This window comes from Hyla sarda, chromosome 12, assembly GCF_029499605.1.
Source record: "Hyla sarda isolate aHylSar1 chromosome 12, aHylSar1.hap1, whole genome shotgun sequence".
NCBI classification, from domain to species: domain Eukaryota; kingdom Metazoa; phylum Chordata; class Amphibia; order Anura; family Hylidae; genus Hyla; species Hyla sarda.
Window position 1 is genome coordinate 36,501,601 of NC_079200.1, and position 8,755 is coordinate 36,510,355.

The window sequence follows — 8,755 nt, forward strand, 5'->3', positions numbered from 1 at the left end:
ATAAATCACCCCCAATGTGTCCGCTGAGAGGCCCAAAACACAGAAAACTAGAACGATTGTTTTTCCCTCACTGATTCTCTCCTGCACCTCACTGTAAACTATTCCCAGATCCAGGAGTCACAGATCTGTGGAGAATCCAGGACTTCCACTGTCTCCTGGTCTCCCATACAGTGACCCCCCGAGCTACGATGGCCCCGACATACGATCATTTCAACATACGATGGCCTCTCAGAGGCAGCATCAACATATGATGCTTTTGTATGTCGGGGCCATCGCATAAACGTTTACGGTGCCCCGTGTGGTCCGCTGACGATCACTTACCTGTCCTCGGGGCTCCGGCGCGTCCTCTTCGGGATCCTCTGCATCGTCGGCGCTCTCCATCGTCGTCATCACATTGCTGCGCATGCCGTCCCGTCATCCAATAGGAGCGGCGTGCGTAACGACGTGATGGCGGCGACGGAGAGAGGAGATGCCGGGGAAGCAGAGGCCTTGCCGGAGCATCGGGGACACCCCGGGGACGCGGCGACAGCGATGGAAGGCAACATCCAGGGCAGTGGTGATGGTCCGGAGCGGCAGGGACAGGCGAGTACAACTTCCTCTACCAGTGGTCTTCAACCTGCGAACCTCCAGATGTTGCAAAACTACAACTCCCAGAATGCCCGGACAGCCGTTGGCTGTCCGGGCATGCTGGGTGTTATAGTTTTGCAACATCTGGAGGTCCGCAGGTTGTAGACCACTGTCCTATACTTTACATTGCACGGATCCCTCAACATACGATGGTTTCAACAAACGATGGTCCATTTGGAACGGATTACCATCGTATGTCGAGGGACCACTGTATTTAGGGCTTGTGTTACAGGCGGGTTGAGGTTTCCCCTTCTTCTGTGTCTGCTCCCCCGTGACCTCCTCCCATCACAGTGATGAGCGGCATTGGCCATATTCGAATTCGCGATATTTCTCGAATATATAAACGAATATTCGTCCTATATTCGCGAATATTCGCATATGTGAATATTTGCATATTCGAGTTAGAAAACAGTGAGGGGGTGGGCAACTTTACTATTGGTTGCTAGGGATGTTGTTGATAACCTCTGACAAGTGTATTTGCATCATTTTAATTGGCCCACATGTGAAAAGAAGGAATATGCGAATATGTGGAAAAAGGAATATTCACAATTTCAAATATATAGCGAATACATTCGCAATATTCGCAAATTTGCGATAAGAATTCGAAATGCGAATATTTGCGCCCAACACTAGTCACTAACTATGCTCCGACACACAGCGACTCCCGTGCGATCTGTTGCTCCCCTCACCCGTCATCTGCAGAGTGCAGAGCTATGTAATGTAGCAGCCGGAGCTCATGAAGGAGCGGACACCTAGGGCGGAGCAGGCCACAGGCCATAGGCCGGGAAGGGAGGAGCACCACAATTGAGTCACAGTGTGCGGGGCCTAAGGCAGACCTCCCGGGACAGCGGGCAACCTCTGAAATGCAGGACTGTCCCACAGGTTAATATTAAGGAGGTATAATTATTAATTATCATGCTTCTGTCCCTGTCACACATTTTTAACTATTAACTACCTGCGGTCAGGCACTGGCAGCCAGTCCCATATTCTCAGCCAACGCCGCTCTCCTCTTCTCCGCTATGAGGTGCGTGACATCAGGCATCTGGGGCATAGCACAGTGGACTTGCCTGCGCGTGGCACATTTATTTTTTTTACTTTACCTCCCGGCGGCCACTGCTGTTTTAGGGTGGCAGAGCCCACCAGCTGTTTTAGGGTGGCAGAGCCCACCAGCCCCAGATGAGAGGAAACCTAAGGACGTATATTGTGACTGACTGGACAGAGTACTAACTGTATGTTTGCATAGTGATAGCTAGGGCAAGTGTCAGGTCCGGCCACCAGCCGGGCCACCCTGGGGGTCCGGCCCCTTACTGGAGTACCAGTTGTACCCCCCTCATGGCGGCCCTGCTCAATTGAAGGGGTTTTTCAGTTATTAAAAACATATTTCCTATCTAAAGGCCCCACTTTCCTTGTCTCACCTCAGCCGGTGATTGGCCAAGTGAGCCCACACTGCCAAGACTAGTACATCTTGGAAAGTAGGGGCCAGATCGCTCAACGGTGAGAACTGGGCCCTGCTCTGAAGATGTAGGGGAGATCCAGCAGTCTGATCCCCTGTGATCAGACACTTTACCTCTATCCTGCAAATAGGCGATACGTTTTTAATAACTTGATACAGGAAGTGCAGCCTGGAGTGCTGAGGGTGTGTGTCCAACCAACAGCATATGGCAGTTAAGTGTGAGAGGAGCTATGATTGGATGAGACTGGACACACCCCCCTCAGCACTCCAGGCAGCACTTCCTGTGATTGGACTTTGGTCCTAAGTCTGTGTATGAGATGGGGGAAAATGTGCATGAAGAAGGTAATCCATGGGAAAGTTACAAGGCACAAACCACCGCTGACAAAAATGACAAAGGTTCGTTCAGCATTTTTCAAAAAACATCTAGATTAACTCCATTCAAACACACACACACACCCCATTACCACAACTTAATAGTAATATACATATATCCAGTCGGTGTATGGTATTAATAGAGAAAAGGGAGAGGGAAAAAAAAGAGAAGAAGCAGCGCTATAGTGCGGTTAATCCCAGATGATATGGGATGCTAGTAAGGTATAGGTAAATTACGCTCACCTTAATGTGTTGTGCGGGCAGGCACAACACTGATTTGTGGAGTCATGTTTTGGGCCGGAATCATGGGAAGAATGCTGGTCAGCCCATTTGGGGTCCCCGAAGGTGTAAAGATGACCTCTGCAAAGTATGTGGAGTTTCTGACTGACCACTTTCTTCCCTGGTACAGAAGGAAGAGCTATGTTTTCCTTAATAAAATCATCTTCATGCATGACAATGCACTCTCTCATAATGCAAAGAATATCTCTGCATCAATGGCTGCTATGGGGTTAAAAGGAGAGAAAGTCATGGTGTGGCCTCCATCCTCCCCTGACCTCAATCCTATTGAGAACCTTTGGAGCATCCTCCAGCAAAAGATCTATGAGGGTGGGAGGCAGTTTACATCCAAACAGCAGCTCTGGGAGGCTATTCTGACATCTTGCAAGCAAATTTAAGCAGCAATGGTCCAAAAACTCACACGTTCAATGGATGCAAGACTTGTGAAACTGCTATCAAATAAGGGGTCCGATGTTAAAATGTAACGTGACCTGTTGAAATGTTTAAAAAGTTAAAATGTTGTTAAAAGTTTGATTGAAATAGCTTTTGATTTCAGTAAATGAGCTGAAAACACAACAAATTACAATTTTCAGTTCTTTACAAACAATAAAGTGTTTTGAAACACAGACCCTCATTTACAAAGACTGGAGTGTTGGTTAGGTTTTTTTTTTTCAGTGTACTCGTCTTTTTTTTCCAAGTGATTTACGAATCTGTCGCCCAATTTCCCTTTATTTCTGTCGCAGGTTTTTTTTCTGTCGCACAAAATGTATTCTGTGCGACAGAAAAAAGTCTCTGCAAATTCTGACTACATTAGTGCTTGTACTACTACCCCCATCATGGAACAAGGTCTCAACATTGATCGCACCGGGTCTCACTTCTGAGACCTGACCCGATCAGATGTTATTAAGCAGGGGAGCGGGCGGCATGTTCCGATCCCCTGCAATGTACTGTAAACTTTCATTTTTAAATTCCCCACCAGTCCACCAGGAGCCCTGAATGGCCGGGACAGAGGAGCCAATCAGGGCTCCTGGCAGAGTTTTAATATAGAAGCGTTGTGGTGGGCAAAGATGTATAGAATCGCTCGGGAGGGGGTAAATATCTGGCCCCTCCAGCGTCTCTATATATCTTTGCCCCTACTGCGCTATATCAAACTTAGTGCCCGCTGCGCTTGAATAAATGTACTGCCCCCCAGCGCTATTATATATCTATACTGACCCCCGCTGCGCATATTTATATATTATATATATACTGCCTCCCGCCCCCCCCCAAGCTGCGCATATTAATCTTCATGTTCTCCCTCCCCTGGCTGCCAATGAATGAAAACTCTATTAGCGGGGGGAGCGGAGGGCTGCTACCCGCTCTCGCTGCTAAGAGTTTGTCATTCATAGCGGACAGCAGCTGCATATCATGCTGTGGGGGTCAGACATATATCCATATGTCTGACCCCTACCGCATATATTTTATATATATATATATATATATATATATATATATATATATATATATATATATATATATACATATATATATACATACACACACATACACACACATACACACACACACACAGGTGCCGGCTCACTGCTATGATTGACAAGTAAAGCAGTGCAGGGAGCGGAGGATCGCGCTGCTGCTGCCAATAGCTTACTTGTCATTTATAGCGTTGAGCCGGCATTTGTATATGTATGATGTGAGGGTCAGACATATATCCATATGTCTGACCCCCACAGCATGATATGCAGCTTCTGCGCGCTATGAATGACAAACTCTTAGCAGCGAGAGCGGGTAGCAGCCCTCCGCTCTCCCGCTAATAGAGTTTTCATTCATTGGCAGCCAGGGGAGGGAGAACATGAAGATTAATATGCGCAGCTTGGGGGGGGGGGCAGTATATATATATATATATATATATATATATATATATATGTATAAATATGCGCAGCGGGGGTCAGTATAGATATATAATAGCGCTGGGGGGCAGTACATTTATTCAAGCGCAGCGGGCACTAAGTTTGATATAGCGCAGCAGGGGGAAAGATATATAGAAACGCTGGAGGGGCCAGATATATACCCCCCCCCCCCCCTTCCCCAGCGATTCTATACATCTTTGCCCACCACAGCGCTTCTATATTAAAACTCTGCCAGGAACCCTGATTGGCTCCTCGGTCCCGGCCATTCAGGGCCTCTGGTGGGGAATTTAAAAATGAAAGTTTACAGTACATTGTAGGGGATCGGAACATGCCGCCCGCTCCCCTGCTTAATAACATCTGATCGGGTCTCAGAAGTGAGACCCGGTGCGATCAATCCCTCAGCCCCTGTACTACTACCCCAACATGGAACAGACCCTGTTCCATGCTGGGGGTAGCAGGATTTACTCCATTTTGAGTAATTTCCCGACAGCTCTGAGCTGTCAGGTTTCTGTGAAGCAAAACTCCTGTGAGTTTTCTTCCCACTCGGAGGGTTTTTTCTCTTTTTGTCGGGAAAAACGCCCCTTTTGTATTTTTTTTTTTTTTTTCACTCAGTGATTTTGATTTTGTCGGGTTGTGCGCCAGATTCTGGTGCAAATTCTGGTGCAGACAGAATTCTGGCGCAAAACCCGACAAAAAGTGTTGGGATCCTGTTAGTAAATAAGGGCCAATGTGTGAAGTAATTTGGAACAGTGCATTGTAAGTTTATTATGTTTAAAAAAAATACTGTTGTTATTAGGAGGTTTGTTCATTAAAATGTAAATTGTACTCTTAATAGTTGATAACATGGAGTATTATGCTGACTGTTATTTACATCAATTATTTAGGTGTGGTGGCCCAGTACAGGAGTGGTTACCCCATACCCTTGCTGTCCTGTCAGGCAGCCTCCCTGCAGTGTCCCCTGGGCTGTATCTGTTCTACTGTAATTGTATATTATCCCCTATGTTATGTATATAAGAATGTTGTATCTATAAGAAAGGTTAACGTGATCACCAGCTGTCATGTGAGTTGTCATGTGATGGTTACCCAGGAGGTATCAGTGACCAGGTGACTTAAGGGTGACCAATGGGACTCCACCAGAGTCTCCACCATAAAAGCCCTGGGAGGAGTCTCTTCTCTCTCTTAGTTCCGGAGGCTTTGCTGAGGTGCAGTCGCGTCAAGGAGTGTGTCTGGAGTTATAGGAGCCTCAAGTCAAGTCTGCAGCCACAAGCTACAAGTCTACAAGTAACTACAGTCACAGCTTAGTCTGTCTCCAGTCAAGTCAGTCACTGTCATCTATTGTCAAGTCAACGTGGCCTGCACTAAATTGTCCAAAACCACTGCAAGTCCCAGCAAGCCCTTATGGTCTCTGTAGTCACTGCTCACCTCCTTGGGTCCTGGCTGAACTGTATAGACTTTTCCACCTGTCTAACCTCAGTGAAGCTACTGTTGTCCGTAACTTGGCGTCAGAGTCATTATTGCCCCCGTGCCTAGCCCAGGATCCAGCGGTATACCTTTGGGTGGTATTGAGGAGAAACCACGCCCTGGCGTCACAAATACAAGGGATTAATGCCATCTGCCCCTAGGGTAATTCATCTGCCCTGAATCTCACACCCTCTACCACATAGGTAAATGAGAAAAATATAATTTGTGTATACACCGTGGGGGACATGTATCAATGTTGGTGTATTTTAGACTATATTGTGGACATTTTCAAGGTGTGCAAATTTTGCGCAATTTACCATTTTAGTGCAAGCCTCATGATAAATTAGGTGCAAACTTCAAACTTGAACCACTCTTCCATAATGCACAAGATTGTCAAAAAGGTCTATCCTGCATCAATATGTAAAACAAAAGAAGAACAGGCGCTCCCTTATGGAGAATCAACGGGATCACAGGTGTGTGAGGAGGGAGGGTAAAATGAAGGCTCACCCTGCCAAGTTGTGCAAATTCCCACACAACAAGGATATGCGTTTTGTTGTAGTGAACTAGGTCTGCAGCCTTCCTGGAAACGATAGAGATGTGAGGGCGAAAACTTCAGGGGTACAGGAATACAGGCGCTGATCAAGAAGGGGACCAGTGAAGCCAGGTAGGTAACAAACAGCTTTAATCCAATGCGACACGTTTCACCACGCTTGCGCGGTTTCATCAGGCATAATTTTGCTCTATTCAATGGTACGTCGGTTTTTCCTAAGTCAGCTTAAATAATTGTTCTTTGATCTTTCTCTCTGTTTTGCTATTTCATTTATAGTAAGGATATTATTTCAATATATTAATTATTAGATCATGTCGCAGAATGTTTCTTCTCCTACACCTGGTCTCTCTCAAGAAATTGGTGAGTCTCGTAGGCGCAGGTTAGGACATACTAAAAAGAAAAAAAATTCCGAGTGAGAATCATGGGTTTTGGTTGAAGAGGTAGGTGTTACCAAAAATGGCCAAATCTGATTTTAAAATGCTTTTTTTTGTTTTGTTTGTTTTTTAACCCCTTGACGATCAAGGACGTGTTTACACATCCTTGTGCCATGAACTGGGTATGGCACAGGCTCCCAACTCGAACCCCCAACATACCGGCCGACCCTCTGTTGATTCTTGTAGCTGAGGGCCAGCATTAACAGCCGACATGGGGCGACCGTCGTGGCCAGCTATTAACTCTTTAGATCGCCACTGTCAAAGCTGACAGCGGCGTCTAAAGGAACCTGTAAACGCTCCCTGGTGGTCCAGTGGGGTGGATCGCTCCCCCGCAGCATGATCACGGGGGGGGATCCACTGCTGAGGTAGCCAGAGGGCTTACCTCTCCTTCCATGCTGGCTGTGGTGCTGAGAATGATAAAGCCTTGAAGGACCAGGCTTTATCAAATGAGTGCAGAGCACACAGATCAATGTGGTTCTATGGAACCACATTGATCTGTATGAGGAATCTAATGATTCCTCCTAAAAGTTCCCTAAGGGAACTAAAAGTGTAAAAGTTTAATAAAAGTTAATAAAAACACACACACACACACACATTAACCCCTTCCTTATTAAAAGTTTAAATCACCACCCTTTTTTTACCCAAATTCCATATAATAAATATAAAAACATTTAAAAAAAAACATGTGGTATCGCTGCATTCGTTAATGTCTACTATAAAACTATAAAAATATAATGCTAATTCAACCGCACGGTCAATGGTGTATACGTTTAAAAAAAAATGCCAAAGCCCAAAATTGCGTATTTTTGGTCACTTGGTATACTCAAAATTTATAAAAACCGATAAAAAAAAAGTCCCAAAAACAAAAATAGCACCTATGAAAACATCAGATTATGGCGCAAAACTTGTGCCCTCATACCGTCCCATATATATGGGGAAAAAAAAAGTTATAGGGTCAGAAGAGGAAATTTTAAAGCTACAAATTTTCGTGCATAAAAGTTATAATTTTTTAACAGAAGTAAAATAAAATCAAATCTATATAAGTAGGGTATAATTTTAATCATATGAACCTACAGAATAAAGATAAGGTGTCATTTTTAACTAAAAGTGCACTGCGTAGAAACGGAAGCCACCAAAACAAAATGCATTTTTTTCCCCTTCAATTTAGCCCCATAAATATTTTATTTCTGGTTTCTCTGTAGATTTTGTGGTAAAATTATTGATGTCATTACAAAGTAAAATTAAGGGCGCCAAAATAAACCCTCATATGAGTTTGTAGGGGGAAAATTTAAATCGTTACGATTTTTAGAAGGTGAAGAGGAAAAAACAAAAAGTGCAAAAATGAAAAAACCTGTGGTCCTTAAGGAGTTAAATTGTACCCATATATTTTATTGTGTTTATGTTAATGTGTATGCAATGTGAAGTCTTGTTTTTCTGGTTTATGTCTGTGATTTTTTTTTTTTTTTTTTTTAAATAAACACATTTAAAAAGCAAAATCAACTTTTATTTGTGAAGTAACCTAAGGGAAAACACATCACGTTAACAAACCACTTCCAACAAGAAACCTCCCCCCCCAAAAAATAAAATAAAAATAAAAATAAAAAAATAAAATTGATATATACACAGAATAGTGTAACTGCAGAGGTGGTGGGGTCGTGGTCATGGACACTTCCCT